This window comes from Triticum dicoccoides, chromosome 5A (assembly GCF_002162155.2).
Source record: "Triticum dicoccoides isolate Atlit2015 ecotype Zavitan chromosome 5A, WEW_v2.0, whole genome shotgun sequence".
In the NCBI taxonomy this organism is placed as follows: domain Eukaryota; kingdom Viridiplantae; phylum Streptophyta; class Magnoliopsida; order Poales; family Poaceae; genus Triticum; species Triticum dicoccoides.
Window position 1 is genome coordinate 597,806,179 of NC_041388.1, and position 19,814 is coordinate 597,825,992.

At 45.3% G+C, this 19,814-nt stretch overlaps 1 pseudogene; it reads right to left on the reverse strand.

Annotated features, from left to right (window-relative positions):
- Positions 1–1,336: 1,336 nt before the first annotated feature.
- On the reverse strand, positions 1,337–3,050 carry LOC119303207 (annotated as a pseudogene).
- Positions 3,051–19,814: the final 16,764 nt, after the last annotated feature.

A 19,814-nucleotide genomic window follows, 5' to 3' on the forward strand; every position in this document is an offset into this window, starting at 1 on the left:
GCTTGGCTGGTTCGCACCGTGCCGCCGCTCCTGCCCTGGCTTTTGCCGGCCAGTCAGGTCCTCAAGCCGGTCACTGGCCGATCTGTGGACAGCTTCTATTTCCTCCGTCCGAAAATATTTGTCATTAAAATAGATAAAAAGAAATATATTTAAAATTAATATATATCTAGATATATTTTTTATTTATTTTGATGACATCTAAATACATTATCTTTTATTCATTTTAATGATAAGTATTTTCAGACGGAAGAAGTATTTAAGACGAGCAGATAGCGTATCCTAACCGTCAGATAATCAGCCACCTATTTCCGCATTCGCATACCAACGCTGGTTCGGTCATTCAAAGCATGTCCATTCACGCCCTCAACAAGGCCCCAGGCAAGTTTTCGGTTGTTGGTGTAAAAAAATCGACCCAGTCGCGTCTCAAGGGTTTAATTTTCGCCGGCTTGGACTGAAAATGGCGCAGGCGGACCCAACCCGAACCCGGCGCGCTGGGGGCGCTCGGTTGCGCTGGGCGAATCGTTTTTGGCATGAAAGAGTCGTGGGCCCTCCTTGCCAGCGACTCGTCTCGCTTCTCGCCGCTTCGTCGTCCTCATCGCCTCGTTTCCCGCGGCGAATCAATGCCAAAGCTGTCGCGCGCTGCCCCGCCGGTCAGCCTCCGCTATTGATGCCTCACGGACGGCGTGACGACGCGCGTCCCCGCGCATGCCACGCGTAGACGAGGCAGCCATGCGTCGTGATCCTCGACAGCGACGACGACGAGGACGCTCCCGGACCGTCCAACCCGCCGCGCCAACCGGGGGAGGGTTGCAGCAGAGACAGCGGCCGCAGCGGGGGCGACGACGACTGCGGCTACACGCGGTTCTACAGCCTCTTCGGCATGTAGAATGGCGACGAGCGGCGAGGCGAGGGAGACGACAGGCCTAGTAGTGTGTTTTTTCTTTTTTGTAAAATGTTTTAAATATGTATGAACTGTCGCCGTGTTTGGTTGAATTTGGTTTGAACTTGCCGAAATATGTATGAACTCGCTGAAAATGATTGAATTTGTGTCATATTTATGCTGCACTTTAACTTTCACAAAATCCGTGGGCGCCGCAACTAAGTGACATTATACCCCAGCGTGCGTTTTGCGCCGGCTCGCCTCATGAAGCGTTTTTTTGCGCCTCCTGAGAGACCAACGGCCGGAGATGCTCTCAATGTTGAAATCTCGGCACTCGTCGAGCGTTTTCTGCACGGCATGTGCAATTTTGTTTACGCGCGCAAATTCCAGCTGGTGGTACGGGCCAGCCGCCCAGCCGTGCCGAAGTCACTGATAGCACCCCGAAAAAGAGAGTACTACTTCTCCACAGAGCAAAACAAATCATCATTAGCATAGAAACAGTTTCTCCTCTCCAGTCCAGTGCACTCCTCACACTTGATAAATCAAAGCGCCGGTAACCATTTGGTTCCGCAAATCCACACCGCTAATAATCAACCAAGAACGCCCGCCCGTGGCACTACCACTCTGCTATCCTAGCACACACGCACCAAAGAAATGAAGAAATGGGGAAACTTCGAGCCAATCCATCAAACAAACGAGCTCAGAACCAGCGCCAGACCGGCTACACTAGACCGCCCTGAGGAGCGCGGCGAGGACGGCGACGGCGGCGTAGAGGGCGACCCCGGCGCGCGGCCCGGCGAGCGCGGCGGAGCGGTGGTGCTGCGCGGAGGGCGGCGGCGACGGCGGCGGCAGGTTCTGGGACTTGATGGCCAGCCGCATCCCGCCGGGGCAGTAGCCGAAGCTGCAGATGAAGTAGTAGGTCTTGGTCTCGTTGAGCTCGAAGGCGAAGCTGCGGCCCTTGCTGTAGTTGTAGATGGCGTTGCTGGCGTCGCACCGGTTGTACCCGGACTCGTTCACCTCCACCACGTCCGCCTGCCCCGCCGTGTAGTAGAACACTGCATGTGCACAAGACGCCCCGAGTCAGTCAGTCAGTCAGCCAGCCGGCCGGCCGGAGATTAGAGTAATACGGCGGCGGAGAAAGAAAGAAAGAAAGAAAGAAAGGCCTCGCATTTCCTTCCGCGGCCGCGCTCCGGCGACCAGATCTGCTGGCGGCGGCTGGGCTACAGCTCGAGCTCCAAGGCGTAAAGAGTACGTACCGAGCCAGTCGCCCTTGTAGAAGGGCCCGTGCTCCTGCTCCCAGCCGGAGTAGTTGGTGTTGGGCAGCCAGTTGACTTTGATCTTGTTCGCCGTCGTCGTCGCCGGCAGCGCCGCGCACGCGGCCACCGCCACCAGCACCGCGGCCCACGCAGCCCTCCGCCGCTCCATCACCCTCGCCTCTTCCTCGTCGGACGACGAACCAGGGACAGTGAGATGTGCGCGCTGCTGTTTCCTGCTTCAAAATGGAACGCGCTGGGCGGGGGCAGAGGAGGAAGGTGGTGGGATGGGATGGGATGGGACGGTGGCCGGCCTGACCGCGGTCTTAAAAAGAGGAGAGGGGGCACGTGGGAGCGGATCATATAAATCAGGTGAGACCCGTCCTGATAAATGACATGTGGCATTCACAAATCACAAAGCATCTAATCTCTCCTCCCCTGGTTTCAGGTGAGGGGTGGAGTGGATGCTTTGTGATTTGTGAATGTCATATGTCATCCATTAGGATGGGTCTCACCTGCTAATCCGTGAGACCTGGTCTCATAGAATTTTTTTCCCGTGGGAGCGGGGTCCAGGCAGGAGTCTGGAACTCTGGAGGCGGTGTGCCGGGGAGACGCCATCGTGGCCGCCCGTTCGCGGATCCTGCGGTGGTGGGTCGCCGCCGTGCGGTCGGGTGGTGCCTGCGCACGGCGCGGCGCGGTCTCGGCGCACGGTCGCCGGGCCGGTGCGCGCGCATCCGTGGTTGGAGGGGCCGTGCGCCCGTGGGATCTAGATCTACCGTGGTGCGTTCGCCTGTGGTGACTGACTTTGGGGCGGGAGCGTGTGGCCGCCGGCGTCGGTCTGCAACATCGCAACACAGAGCCTGCGCATGGTAGGGTAGGTAGCCACTGGTGGAGTGGTCTGGACGCTTGATAGGCATGGCGGCCATCCCAGCGTATTTCGAAAGTCGATTCGATTTGCTGATTTTCTTCAACACATTGTATACATTACGGACGCAGACGCTCATACATAAGCTTATCCTTGTGAACGCATGTACGCACACCGTACACCTATGAGCATCTTCGAAAGACTGAGCCGGGACATTGTTTTGAAATTGACGAAGTTGTGACAGACGTCTTCATAGTCGACAGAAAGATCTTCTTCCACTGAACGTGCATCACCGTAAGGCCTGAAATAAATTCAGAAAAATACGAGCACCGGTGACTTGAACCTTGATGGACTGAGAATGTCACTGTTCTTCTAATCATCCAACCGCATGTTGACAGGTTATAATACGTGTTTTGACTAGCCAAAATCAAGTAACTTCAAGTAGTAACAGAATACAAAAGAACCCATCCTGTTTGAAACTAACGGTCCATTCATTTCCAAATAGGATCGATATTTAGTTTGAAGGTTCACAAAATACAAAACAAGCCAAATATATAAAATATTCAGAATTGCTATTCCTACACACAACTTCTATGAAAATTGACGATGTTACGACTCAAGAGTGCCTCGTCATACCGGAGCCCAGTCCAAACAGGCCGGCCCCCTAGGCCGGTTTATGCCCTGGGCTGTCATATCGGCCTATGGGCCCATAGAAAATGAAGACCCGAAGGACATGAGAGTACACGACAAACAAGCTGCCTTCCAAGAGGACTCCTTCGTAACCCTAAAAGTGTATGATCATGTAAACCTAGCCCCTGTTGCCCATATAAGTCGGGGCTAGGCTAGTGGGTATAAACAATAACAATATAGTTACCCAATCAATACAAATGAGTAGGAGGCAGGGATATACCTCCACTTTGACGCCCAGAATCCGAGTAAATCTTCTATGGTTTCCCCTCGGTATACCGCCTAGCCATAGTACCCTATCGAGGGATCTGCCGGAAAATGCTCCGGCAAACATATTGCGGAAATTTTATTTAATGGTCATGTATAGTGTTTTGTGTCTGTTCAGTGCACTGCTTAAACAATGTTTAATCCATGCTTAAAATTAGTGCTAATTTTGATGTTTAATTTATGCCGAAATTCGTGTTGGAGTGAACATTCAGTTAACTGAACTATTCCCGTCGCGTGGGGTTAAATCATGGACAAAATAACGCGTTCTCGATGTCGCTCCGTGAGCGGCCCGAGAGCAAACCCTAGCGCCACCACTCGTAGACCTTCCGTGGCCTTTCTCCCTCGCCGCCACCGAAGGGCATTATCGGGCAAAGCTCACGTGGCGTCGATGGCGACGGGGCCTTTTTTCCCACTCGCTAGGGCAACAACGGTGCGGGACGTTGAGCTCACGCTGGGCCGGCGTGGGTCGCGAGGTCGATGCCCGACACATGTGCTTTGCATGGGCACGACGCGGGGCACGAGCTGGCGGCCAGGGCATGTTGGTCGTTGTCAGATAGCTCATGTGGCTGCCCTGGGTGCGTCTGGCTGGCCAGGTCGCAATGGCGTGCGGCTGGGCGCTGGTTCGACGCGTCGGGAGGCCCGAGGCTGCGCGTGGACGTCGCTGGCGTGCAGAGCTCTAGGGCATGACGGGGGTGCGGCACATGAGGTGCTGGTGAGGCGGGCATGCTAGATCTGGCCCGTCTATGAGGCAGATGTTCCTGGTGATGGTGCCTCGGGCCTTAAAGCATCTCCAGCCGCACCCCCAACAGGCCCCCAAGGCCCCTTTTTTATCGTCGGCGTGAAAACAACGGCCCAGTCGCGCCCCAGAAGCCTAGTTTTCGCCGGCTATGGCAGAATTTGGCGTCGGCGGACCCAGACCGAATCCGGTGCGCTGGGGGCGCTGGGGCGAAACAATTTTGCGCGCGAAATCCTGGTGGGCCCGCCGAGTCAGCGACCAGGCGCGCTCGTCGTTCTCATCGCCTCGGTTTCCCGTGGGGAATCAATGCCAAGGCTGAAGGAAATATGCCCTATAGGCAATAATAAAGTTGTTATTTATATTTCCTTATATCATGATAAATGTTTATTATTCATGCTAGAATTGTATTAACCGGAAACTTAGTACATGTGTGAATACATAGACAAACAGAGTGTCACTAGTTTGCCTCTACTTGACTAGCCCGTTGAATCAATGATGGTTACGTTTCCTAACCATAGACATGAGTTGTCATTTGATTAACGGGATCACATCATTATAGAATGATGTGATTGACTTGACCCATCCATTAGCTTAGCACGATGATCGTTTAGTTTGTTGCTATTGCTTTCTGTGACTATGAGATCATGCAACTCCCGAATACCGGAGGAACACTTTGTGTGCTACCAAACGTCACAACGTAAGTGGATGATCATAAAGGTGCTCTACAGGTGTTTCCAATGGTGTTTGTTGAGTTGGCATGGATCAAGATTAGGATTTGTCACTCCGATTGTCGGAGAGGTATCTCTGGGCCCTCTCGGTAATGTACATCACAATAAGCCTTGCAAGCAATGTAGCTAATGAGTTAGTTACGGGATGTAGCATTACAGAACGAGTAAAGAGACCTGCCAGTGACGAGATTGAACTAGGTATTGAGATACCGATGATCGAATCTCGGGCAAGTAACATACTGATGACAAAGGGAACAACGCATGTTGTTATGCGGTTTGACCGATAAAGATCTTCATAGAATATGTAGGAACCAATATGAACATCCAGGTTCCGCTATTGGTTATTGACCGGAGATGAGTCTCGGTCATGTCTACATAGTTCTCGAACCCATAGGGTCCGCACGCTTAACGTTCGGTGATGATCGGTATTATGAGTTTATGTGTTTTGATGTACCGAAGGTAGTTCAGAGTCCCGGATATGATCACGGACATGACGAGGAGTCTCGAAATGGTTGAGACGTAAAGATCGATATATTGGACGGCTATATTCGAACACCGGAAGTGTTCCGGGTGATTTTGGAGAAAACCGGAGTGCCGGAGGGGTTACGGAAACCCCCCTGGGAAGTATTGGGCCTTAGGGGAGAGAGAGGGCAGCAGCCCAGGAGGTGCCCCCCAGGGGAGTCCGAATAGGACTAGGGGAGGGGGGGCGGCCCCTCTTTCCCTCTCCCTCTCCCTCTCTTTCCTTCCCCTTCCTCCTTCCTAGTAGGACTAGGAAAGGATGAATCCTACTCCTACTAGGAGGAGGATTCCTCCTCTCCTTGGGTGCCACTAGGGACGGCCGGCCTCCCCCTTGCTCCTTTATATACGGGGGAAGGGGGGCACCCTAGGACACACAAGTTGATTGTTCCAAGCCGTGTGCAGTGCCCCCCTCCACCATAATCCACCTTGGTCATATCGTAGCGGTGCTTAGGCGAAGCCCTGTTCCGGTAGTAACATCATCACCGTCATCACGCCGTCATGCTGACGAAGCTCTCCCTCGAAGCTCTACTGGATCGTGAGTTCGCGGGACGTCATCGAGCTGAACGTGTGCAGATCACGGAGGTGTCGTACCTTCGGTGCTGGGATCGGTCAATCGTGAAGACGTACGACTACATCAACCGCGTTGTCATAACGCTTCCTCTTACGGTCTACGAGGGTACGTAGACAACACTCTTCCCTCTTGTTGCTATGCATCACCATGATCTTGCATGTGCGTAGGATTTTTTTGAAATTACTACGTTCCCCAACAGTGGCATCCGAGCCAGGTTTATGCATAGGTGTTATATGCACGAGTAGAACACAAAGGAGTTGTGGGGTGGGTATATACATATTGCTCGCCATCACTAGTTGATTCTTGATTCGATGGTATTGTTGGATGAAGCGGCCCAGACCGACATTACGCGTACGCTTATGCGAGACTGGTTCTACCGATGTGCTTCGCACACAGGTGACTGGTGGGTGTCAGTTTCTCCAACTTTAGTTGAATCAGATTCAATGAACAGGGTTCTTTTTGAAGATCAAAAAGCAATCATTATACTGCGTTGTGGTTTTTGATGCGTAGGTAAGAACGGTTCTTGCTCAGCCAGTAGCAGCCACATAAAACTTGCAACAACAAAGTAGAGGAGTTCTAACTTGTTTTTGCAGGGCATGTTGTGATGTGATATGGTCAAGACATGATGCTAAATTTTATTGTATGAGATGATTATGTTTTGTAACGCAGTTATCGGCAACTGGCAGGAGCCATATGGTTGTCGCTTTATTGTATGAAATGCAATCGCCATGTAATTGCTTTACTTTATCACTAAGCGGTAGCGATAGTCGTAGAAGCAATAGTTGGAGAGACGACAATGATGCTTCGATGGAGGTCAAGGTTTCAAGCCGGTGACGATGGTGATCATGATGGTGCTTTAGAGATGGAGATCAAAGGCACAAGATGATGATGGCCATATCATATCACTTATATTGATTGCATGTGATGTTTATCCTTTATGCATCTTATTTTTCTTTGATTGACGGTAGCATTATAAGATGATCTCTCACTAAATTTCAAGATAAAAGTGTTCTCCCTGAGTATGCACCGTTGCTACAGTTCGTCGTGCCGAGACACCACATGATGATCGGGTGTGATAAGCTCTACGTTCACATACAACGGGTGCAAGCCAGTTTTGCACACGCGGAATACTCGGGTTAAACTTGACGAGCCTAGCATATGCAGATATGGCCTCGGAACACTGAGACCGAAAGGTCGAGCGTGAATCATATAGTAGATATGATCAACATAGTGATGTTCACCATTGAAAACTACTCCATCTAACATGATGATCGGACATGGTTTAGTTGATATGGATCACATGATCACTTAGATGATTAGAGAGATGTTTATCTAAGTGGCTGATGACTACTCGATAGTTCAGTGTGCCATGCTTTATGGCTTAGAACCGGGACTTCAACGATGTTTTCAACGTCATGGAGCATATGAGATGTTCCGGGAGTTGAAGTTAACATTTCAAGCAAATGCCCGGATTGAGAGATATGAAGTCTTCAATAACTTCTACAACTGCAAGATGGAGGAGAATAGTTCGGTCAGTGAACATATACTCAGAATGTCTGGGTACCACAACCACTTGACTCAACTAGGAGTTAATCTTCCTGATGATAGTGTCACTGACAGAGTTCTTCAATCACTGCCACCAAGCTACAAGAGCTTCGTGATGAACTATAATATGCAAGGGATGGATAAGACGATTCCTGAGCTCTTCGCAATGCTAAAGGCCGCGGAGGTAGAAATCAAGAAAGAGCATCAAGTGTTGATGGTCAACAAGACCACCAGTTTCAAGAAAAAGGGTAAGGGGAAGAAGGAGAACTTCAAGAAGAACAACAAGCCAGTTGCTATTCAAGTGAAGAAACCCAAGTCTGGACCTAAGCCTGAGACTGAGTGCTTCTACTGCAAAGGAACTGGTCACTGGAAGCGGAACTGCCCCAAGTATTTGGCGGAGAAGAAGGATGACAAAGTGAAAGGTATATTTGATATACATGTTATTGATGTGTACCTTACTAATGCTCGCAGTAGTGTCTGGGTATTTGATACTGGTTCAGTTGCTAACATTTGCAACTCGAAACAGGGGCTACGGATTAAGCGAGTATTGGCTAAGGACGAGGTGATGATGCGCGTGGGAAATGGTTCCAAAGTCGATGTGATCACCGTCGGCACGCTACCTCTACATCTACCTTCAGGATTAGTTTTATACCTAAATAATTGTTATTTGGTGCCAGCGTTAAGCATGAACATTATATCTGGATCTTGTTTGATGCCAGACGGTTATTCATTTAAATCAGAGAATAATGGTTGTTCTATTTATATGAGTAATATCTTTTATGGTCATGCACCCTTGATGAGTGGTCTATTTTTACTAAATCTTGATAGTAGTGATACACATGTTCATAGTATTGAAGCCAAAAGATGCAGAGTTAATAATGATAGTGTAACTTATTTGTGGCACTGCCGTTTAGGTCATATTGGTGTAAAGCGCATGAAAAAACTCCATTCTGATGGACTTCTGGAATCACTTGATTATGAATCACTTGGTACTTGCGAACCATGCCTCATGGGCAAGATGACTAAAACTCCGTTCTCCGGAACAGTGGAGTGAGCAACAGAGTTATTGGAAATCATACATACTAATGTATGTGGTCCAATGAACATTGAAGCTCGCGGCGGATATCATTATTTTCTCACCTTCACAGATGATTTGAGCAGATATGGGTATATCTACCTAATGAAACATAAGTCTGAAACATTTAAAAAGTTCAAAGAATTTCAGAGTGAAGTGGAAAATCATCATAACAAGAAAATCAAGTTTCTACGATATGATCGTAGTGGTGAATATTTGAGTTATGAGTTTGGACTTCATTTGAAACAATGTGGAATAGTTTTGCAACTCACGCCACTTGGAACACCACAGCGTAATGGTGTGTCCGAACATCGTAATCATACTTTACTAGATATTGTGCGATCTATGATGTCTCACTGATTTACCGCTATCATTTTGGGGTTATGCTTTAGAGACAACTGCATTCACGTTAAATAGGGCACCATCTAAATCCGTTGAGACGACACCTTATGAACTATGGTTTGGCAAGAAACCCAAGTTGTCATTTCTTAAAGTTTGGGGCTGCGATGCTTATGTGAAGAAGCTTCAACCTGATAAGCTCGAACCCAAATCAGAGAAATGTGTCTTCATAGGATACCCAAAGGAGATTGTTGGGTACACATTCTATCACAGATCCGAAGGCAAGATATTCGTTGCTAAGAATGGATTCTTTCTAGAGAAGGAGTTTCTCTCGAAAGAAGTGAGTGGGAGGAAAGTAGAACTTGATGAGGTAATTGTACCTTCTCCCTTATTGGAAAGTAGTTCATCACTAAAATCAGTTCCAGTGATTCCTACACTAGTAAGTGAGGAAGCTAATGATGATGATCATGAAACTTCTGATCAAGTTACTACCGAACCTCGTAGGTCAACTAGAGTAAGATCCGCACCAGAGTGGTACGGTAATCCTATTCTGGAAGTCATGTTACTTGACCATGACGAACCTGCGAACTATGAGGAAGCAATGATGAGCCCAAATTCCGCAAAATGGCTTGAGGCCATGAAATCTGAGATGGGATCCATGTATGAGAACAAAGTGTGGACTTTGGTTGACTTGCTCGATGATCGGCAGACCATAGAGAATAAATGGATCTTCAAGAAAAAGACTGGCGGTAATGTTACTGTCTACAAAGCTCGACTTGTTGAAAAAGGTTTTCGACAAGTTCAAGGTGTTGACTACGATGAGACCTTCTCACCCGTAGCGATGCTTAAGTCCGTCTGAATCATTTTAGCAATTGCCACATTTTATGATTATGAAATTTGGCAAATGGATGTCAAAACTACATTCCTTAATGGATACCTTAAAGAAGAGTTGTATATCATGCAACTAGAAGGTTTTGTCGATCCAAAAGGTGCTAACAAAGTGTGCAAGCTCCAGCGATCCATTTATGGACTGGTGCAAGCCTCTCGGAGTTGGAATATACGCTTTGATAGTGTGATCAAAGCATATGGTTTTATACAGACTTTTGGAGAAGCCTATATTTACAAGAAAGTGAGTGGGAGCTCTGTAGCATTTCTAATATTATATGTAGATGACATATTGTTGATCGGAAATGATACTGAATTTCTGAATAGCATAAAAGGATACTTGAATAAGAATTTTTCAATGAAGGACCTCGGTGAAGCTGCTTATATATTGGGCATCAAGATCTATAGAGATAGATCAAGACACTTGATTGGACTTTCACAAAGCACATACCTTGATAAAGTTTTGAAAAAGTTCAAAATGGATCATGCAAAGAAAGGGTTCTTGACTGTGTTACAAGGTGTGAAGTTGAGTCAGACTCAATGCCCGACCACTTCAGAAGATAGAGAGAAAATGAAAGGTGTTCCCTATGCTTCAGCCATAGGCTCTATTATGTATGCAATGTTGTGTACCGAACCTGATGTGTGCCTTGCTATTAGTTTAGCAGGGAGGTACCAAAGTAATCCAGGAGTGGATCACTGGACAGCGGTCAAGAACATCCTGAAATACCTGAAAAGGACTAAGGATATGTTTCTCGTATATGGAGGTGACAAAGAGCTCGTCGTAAACGGTTACGTCGATGCAAGCTTTGACACTGATCCAGATGAATCTAAGTCACAAACCGGATACGTGTTTTTATTGAATGGTGGAGCTATCAGTTGGTGCAGTTCCAAGTAGAGTGTCGTGGCGGGATCTACGTGTGAAGCAGAATACATAGCTGCTTCGGAAGCAGCAAATGAAGGAGTCTGGATGAAGGAGTTCATATCCGATCTAGGTGTCATACCTAGTGCATCAGGTCCAATGAAAATCTTTTGTGACAATACTGGTGCAATTGCCTTTGCAAAGGAATCCAGATTTCACAAGAGAACCAAGCACATCAAGAGACGCTTCAATTCGATCCGCGATCAATTCAAGGAGGGAGACATAGATATTTGCAAGATACATACGGATCAGAATGTTGCAGACCAGTTGACTAAGCCTCTCTCACGAGCAAAACATGATCAACACCAAGACTCCATGTAATCTAGATTATTGACTCTAGTGCAAGTGGGAGACTGAAGGAAATATGCCCTAGAGGCAATAATAAAGTTGTTATTTATATTTCCTTATATCATGATAAATGTTTATTATTCATGCTAGAATTGTATTAACTGGAAACTTAGTACATGTGTGAATACATAGACAAACAGAGTGTCACTAGTTTGCCTCTACTTGACTAGCTCCTTGAATCAATGATAGTTGTGTTTCCTAACCATAGACATGAGTTGTCATTTGATTAACGGGATCACATCATTAGAGAATGATGTGATTGACTTTACCCATCTGTTAGCTTAGCACGATGATCGTTTAGTTTGTTGCTATTGCTTTCTCCATAACTATACATGTTCCTATGACTATGAGATCATGCAACTCCCGAATACCGGAGGAACACTTTGTGTGCTACTAATGACCCACAAGTGTTGGGGTTCTATCGTAACATTTTTGATAAGTAAGAGTGTCGAACCCAACGAGGAGCAGAAGGAAATGATAAGCGGTTTTCAGCAAGGTATTTTCTGCAAGCACTGAAATTATCGGTAACAGATAGTTTTGTGATAAGGTAATTTGTAACGGGTAACAAGTAATGAAAGTAAATAAGGTGCAGCAAGATGGCCCAATGCTTTTTTAGCAAAGGACAAGCTTGGACAAACTCTTATATAAAGGAAAGCGCTCCCGAGGACACATGGGAATTATCGTCAAGCTAGTTTTCATCACGTTCATATGATTCGCGTTCGGTACTTTGATAATTTGATATGTGGGTGGACCGGTGCTTGGGTACTGTCCTTACTTGGACAAGCATCCCACTTATGATTAACCCCTATTGGAAGCATCCGCAACTACAACAGAAGTATTAAGGTAAACCTAACCATAGCATGAAACATATGGATCCAAATTAGCCCCTTACGAAGCAACACATAAACTAGGGTTTAAGCTTCTGTCACTCTAGCAACCCATCATCTACTTGTTACTTCTCAATGCCCTCCTCTAGGCCCAAACAATGGTGAAGTGTCATGTAGTCGATGTTCACATGACACCACTAGAGGAAAGACAACATACATCTCATCAAAATATCGAACGAATACCAAATTCACATGACAACTTATAGCAAGACTTCTCCCATGTCCTCAGGAACAAACATAACTACTCACAAATCATATTCATGTTCATAATCAGAGGGGTATTAATATGCATAATGGATCTGAACATATGATCTTCCACCAAATAAACCAACTAGCATCAACTACAAGGAGTAATCAACACTACTAGCAACCCACATGTACCAATCTGAGGCTTTGGGACAAAGATTGAATACAAGAGATGAACTAGGGTTTGAGATGAGATGGTGCTGGTGAAGATGTTTATGGAGATTGACCCCCTCCCAATGAAAGGATCGATGATGATGACGATGGTGATGATTTCCCCCTCCCGAAGGGAAGTTTCTCCGGCAGAACAGCTCCGTCGGAGCCCTAGATTGGTTCCGCCAAGGTTCCGCCTCGTGGAGGCAGAGTTTCGTCCCGTGAGCTAGCTTATGATTTTTTCCTCAATGAAAGACTCCATATAGCCAAATATGGATATCAGAGGGCCACCAGGGGGCCCATGAGGCAGGGGGCGCGCTCAGGGGGTAGGGCGCGCCCCCACCCTCGTGGACGGTGGGTGGCCCCCCTCTGGTACTTCTTTCGCCCAATATTTTTTATATATTCTGAAACGTGCTCCCATGAAGTTTCAGGACTTTTGGAGTTGTGCAGAATAGGTCTCTAATATTTGCACCTTTTCCAGCCCAGAATTCCAGCTGCCGGCATTCCCCCTCTTCATGTAAACCTTGTAAAATAAGAGAGAATAGGCATAAGTATTGTGATATAATGTATAATAACAACCCATAATGCAATAAATATTTATATAGAAGCATGATGCAAAATGGACGTATCAACTCCCCCAAGCTTAGACCTCGCTTGTCCTCAAGTGAAAGCCGATATCGAAAAATATGTCCACATGTTTTAGAGATAGAGGTGTCGATAAAATAAAATACGGACATGAGGGCATCATGATCATTATTATAACAACATCATACATATATATTGCTATATGATCTCTTATATTAAAGTAACAATTCAATCATAATTTCAAGTATGAATCATAAACTTCATTGAAAACTAACAAACTATAATCTCATTCATTGAGGAAATTGCAATTTATCATAACATAGAAAGAGTCAATAAGAGATTTTCAACAAGTCCACATACTCAACCATCTTTTAGTCTTTCACAATTTCTAACACTCACGTGATATTTATGGTTATGAAGTTTTAGTAGGACACAGAGAAAGATAGGGGCTTATAGTTTTGCCTCCCAACCTTTTACCTCAAGGGTAATGTCAACAAAAATAGTTCATGAAAACTCACATCCAATTAGCTATATATATCTGGATCTTTCCAACACATTGTGCTTGCCAAAGGTTAAAATGTAAAAAGGAAAGGTGAAGATCACTGTGACTCTTTGCATGAAGTATAAGACAAGAATAAAAGATAGGCCCTTCGCAAAGGGAAGTAGAGGTTGTCATGTGCTTTTATGGTTGGATGCACAAAATCTTAATGCAAAAGAACGCCACTTTATATTACCACTTGTGATATGGACCTTTATTATGCAGTCTGTCGCTTTTATTTCTTCCACATCATAAGATCGTATAAATCTTATTTTCTCTGCACTAATAAATCATACATATTTAGAGAGTAATTTTTATTGCTTGCAATGATGACAACTTACTTGAAGGATGTTACTCAATCCATAGGTAGATATGGTGGACTCTCATGGCAAAACTGGGTTTAAGGATATTCAGAAGCACAAGTAGTATCTCTACTTGGTGCATAGAATTTGGCTAGCATGAGAGGGAAAGGCAAGCTCAACATGTTGGATGATCCATGACAATATAATTTATCTCAGATGTAAGAAACATAACCCATTACGTTGTCTTCCTTGTCCAACCTCAACTCTTTAGCATGTCATATTTTAATGAGTGCTCACAATCATAAAAGATGTCCAAGATAGTATATTTATATGTGAAAACCTCTCTTTCTTTATTACTTCCTATTAATTGCAACGATAACCAAAACTATGTTTGTCAACTCTCAACAACTTTTATTCATCCTACTCTTTATATGTGAAGTCATTACTCTGCATAAGATCCATATGATCTCTTTATTTCTTTTTATTCTTTTCTTTTATTCCCTCAAGATCATAGAAAGATAACCAAGCCCTTGACTCAACACTAATCTTTATTATATATAGCTCACGGACTCGATTACATAGAAGGGTCATACAGCAAAACTCAAAACTAGATCATACTAAAACTTTTATTCTACTAAATCAAGATATTAGCAAAAGGATTGAACTAAGACAAATGGTAAAGATAAAAGTAATGGTGATACGATACCAGGGCACTCCCCCAAGCTTGGCAATTGCCAAGGGGAGTGCCCATACCCATGTGTTTATGCCTCCTTCCTTGGAGGTGGTGATGATGTGGGCTTGTCATCCATCTTCCAAGGCATAGGCTCACCATCATAGAAGGATGATCGAGTCTCCGGGATCCTCAAATCTGCAGCCAAACTCATCCTCTTGAATCTATATTCATACTCACAATTTTGGTTTTGCAGGTCATAGATCTAGGCTTGGAGGCGCTCGATTTTCTCATGAAGCTTGAAGATGGCCTCCCCAATGTTCTTGTCATCCAGCTTGTGGTTGTTAGTGAACTCCATGATCATTATATGATTGGAGTCGAGTCCACGTTCCACCATCTCCTGGCACTTGAAAACTTGTTGCTCCATTGCTTCGAGTCTTGTCTCCACGCTTCCGGTCCTCCTCGGTCCCTCCACATCACGGATGTGCAGCAAACCCTCACGCATCTCAATGGTTTGAGGGTGTTGCAGCACCTCCGCAAGGTAGGGGTTGATGACCTTCTCGAAGAACTTGTCCTTGGGGCACTTGAAGAAGCCATGGCGATCTAGATCTGTCAAAAAAGCAGCTCGAAACAAAGACAGAGGATATTTGCGTGATACGGTGGTCAAAACCTTCGGGAGATTATATAATGAATTTTTACCGACCAAAAGAAGTATCATGCAAGAAAACGGAGTCCAGAAGGCACACATGGTGCCCACGAGGCAGTGGGCGCGCCCAGGGGGTAGGGCGTGCCCTCCACCCTCGTGGAAGCCTCGTGTCCTTTCTGGACTACTTATTTTTCTATTTTCTTAAATATTTCAAAACGGAGAAAAATTGTCATTAGAACTGTTTTGGAGTCGGTTTACTTACCGTACCACGTACCCATTCCTTTTCGGAGTCTGAAACGTTCTAGAAAGTGTCCCTTATGTATTCCTCCGAGGTTACGATTTCAATACATTAGTTTCAACATTTATAGGATTACCTGAGATATAGTGTTTGATTCTTTGACCGTTCACCATCCTCGGATTTGTGTCTTCGAAGTTGTTGATTTTTATGGCACTGGAACGATAGACCTCCTCGATAATGTAAGGACATTCCCATTTTGAGAGGAGTTTGCCTGCAAAAAATCTTAAACGAGAGTTGTATAGCAAAACATAATCACCTACATTAAACTCACGCTTTTGTATCCTTTTGTCATGCAATCTTTTAACTTTTTCTTTAAACAAATTGGCATTCTCATAGGCCTGGGTTCTCCATTCATGAAGTGAGCTAATGTCAAATAACCTCTTCTCACCAGCAAGTTTGAAATCATAATTGAGCTCTTTAATGGCCCAATATGCCTTGTGTTCTAGTTCGAGAGGTAAGTGACATGCTTTACCATAAACCATATACGGAGACATGCCCATAGGATTTTTATATGCAGTTCTATAAGTCCATAATGCATCATCAAGTTTCTTGGACCAATTCTTTCTAGATCTATTAACAGTCTTTTTCAAAATTAATTTAAGCTCTCTATTACTCAATTCTACTTGACCACTAGATTGTGGGTGATAAGGAGATGCAATTCCATGGTTAACATCATACTTAGCAAGCATTTTACGAAAAGCACCATGGATAAAATGTGAACCACCATCAGTCATCAAGCATCTAGGGACTCCAAACCTCGGAAAAATAACTTCTTTAAGCATCTTAATAGAGGTGTTATGATCAGCACTACTAGTTGGAATAGCTTCTACCCACTTAGTAACGTAATCAACAGCAACTAAAATATGTGTGTACCCATTAGAGGAAGGAAACGGTCCCATATAATCAAAGCCCCAAACATCAAATGGTTCTAATAACAAGTGAATAATTCATTGGCATTTCTTGACGTCTACTAATATTACCAATTCTTTGACATTCATCACAAGACAAGACAAACTTACGGGCATCCCTGAAGAGAGTAGGGCAATAAAAACCGGATTGCAATACCTTATGTGCAGTTCTATCTCCAGCATGGTGGCCTCCATAAGCCTTGGAGTGACACTTGCGTAGGATCTGTTCCTGTTCATGCTCAGGTACACAACGTCTAATAACACCATCTATTCCTTCTTTATAAAGATGTGGGTCATCCCAAAAGTAATGCCTTAAATCATAGAATAACTTTTTCTTTTGCTGGTATGTGAAACTAGGTGGTATAAACTTCGCAACAATATAATTAGCATAATCAGCATACCATGGAGCAGTACAAGAAGTATTTATGACAGCTAATTGTTCATCAGGAAAGCTATCATCAATAGGTAGTGGGTCATCAAGAACATTCTCTAACCTAGACAAGTTGTCTGCAACGGGGTTCTCAGCTCCCTTTCTTTCAATAATATGCAAATCAAATTCTTGTAGGAAGAGAACCCATCTAATAAGTCTAGGTTTAGCATCTTTATTTTCCATAAGATATTTAATAGCAACATGATCAGTGTGAACAGTTACTTTATAATCAAAAATATAAGGTCTGAACTTATCACATGCAAATACAACTGCTAAAAATTCTTTTCCAGTAGTAGCATAGTTTCTCTGAGCACTGTCTAGAGTTTTACTAGCATATTGAATAACATTTAATTTCTTATCAACTCTTTGTACTAGAACAACCCCTACAGCATAATCACTAGCATCACACATGATTTCAAATGGTAAATTCCAATCAGGTGGCTGAACAATAGGTGCAGAAATCAAAGCTTTCTTAAGTATTTCAAATGCTTCTACACAATCATCATCAAAGACAAAATGAACATCTTTTTGTAAGAGATTAGTCAAAGGCCGAGAAATTTTAGAGAAGTCCTTAATGAACCTCCTATAAAATTGGCATGACCAAGGAAACTTCTTATACCTTTAATTGTTAGGGAACGTAGCAATAATTCAAAATTTTCCTACGTGTCACCAAGATCAACCTATGAGATACTAGCAACGAGAGAGAGGAGTGCATCTTCATACCCTTGAAGATCACTAAGCGGAAGCGTTCAAGAGAACGGGGTTGATGGAGTCGTACTCGTCGTGATCCAAATCACCGATGATCCTAGCGCCGAACGGACGGCACCTCCACGTTCAACACACGTACGGAATGGAGACGTCTCCCGCGCCTTGATCCAGCAAGGAGGAGGGAGAGGTTGAGGAAGAGAGCTCCAACAGCAGCACGATGGTGTGGTGGTGATGGAGTGGCAGTTCTCCGGCAGGGCTTCGCCAGGGCTTCGCCAAGCTCACACGGAGGAGGAGAGGTGTTGGGGAGGGGAGGGACTGCGCCTTGGATGTGGTGTGCAGCCCTCCCCTTGCCCCTCTATTTATAGGGGAAGGGAGAAGGGGGCCGGCCCCCTCTAGATGAGATCTAGAGGGGGGGCGGCGACCAAGGGGGAGGGGGCTTGCCCCCCAAGCCAAGGGGCATGGGCCCTTGGGGGGTTGGGGCCCCAGCCCACTTGGGGCTGGTTCCCTTCCCCTTACAGCCCATAAGGCCCTCCGGGAGAGGTGGCCCCTCCCGGTGGACCCCCGGAACCCCTCCGGTGGCCCCGGTACAATACCAATATGCCCCCGAACCTTTCCGGTGACCGTATGACAACTTCCCACATATAAATCTTCACCTCCGGACCATTCTGGAACTCCTCGTGACGTTCGGGATCTCATCTAGGATTCTGAACAACATTCGGTAATCACATACAAGTCTTCCTAATAACCCAGCGTCATCGAACCTTAAGTGTGTAGACCCTACGGGTTCGGGAACCATGCAGACATGACCGAGACAACTCTCCGGCCAATAACCAATAGCGGGATCTGGATACCAATGTTGGCTCCCACATGTTCCACGATGATCTCATCGGATGAACCACATATCAAGGATTCAAGCAATCCCGTGTACAATTCCCTTTATCAATCGGTACGTTACTTACCTGAGATTCGATCGTCGGTATCCCAATACCTCGTTCAATCTCGTTACCGGCAAGTCACTTTACTCGTTCCGTAACACATCATCCCGTGACCAACCCTTAGTCACATTGGGCTCATTACGATGATGTCTTACCGAGTGGGCCCAGAGATACCTCTCCTTCATACGGAGTGACAAATCCCAGTCTCGATTCGTGCCAACCCAACAGACACTTTCGGAGATACCCATAGTGCACCTTTATAGTCACCCAGTTACGTTGTGACGTTTGGCACACCCAAAGTATTCCTACAGTATCCGGGAGTTGCACAATCTCATGGTCTAAGGAAAAGATACTTGACATTAGAAAAGCTTTAGCAGACGAACTACACGATCTTGCGCTATGCTTAGGATTGGGTCTTGTCCATCACATCATTCTCCTAATGATGTGATCCTGTTATCAATGACATCCAATGTCCATGGTCAGGAAACCATGACCATCTATTAATCAACAAGCTAGTCAACTAGAGGCTTACTAGGGACATGTTGTGGTCTATGTATTCACACATGTATTACGGTTTCCGGTTAATACAATTATAGCATGAACAATAGACAATTATCATGAACAAGGAAATACAATAATAACCATTTTATTATTGCCTCTAGGGCATATTTCCAACAGTCTCCCACTTGCACTAGAGTCAATAATCTAGTTCACATCACCATGTGATTGTAATGAATCCAACACCCATAGGGTTTGTTCATATCTTGCTTGTGAGAGAGGTTTATTAGTCAATGGGTCTGAACCTTTCAGATCCATGTGTGCTTTGCAAATCTCTATGTCATCTTGTAGATGCAGCTACCACGCGCTACTTTGAGCTATTCCAAATAACTGCTC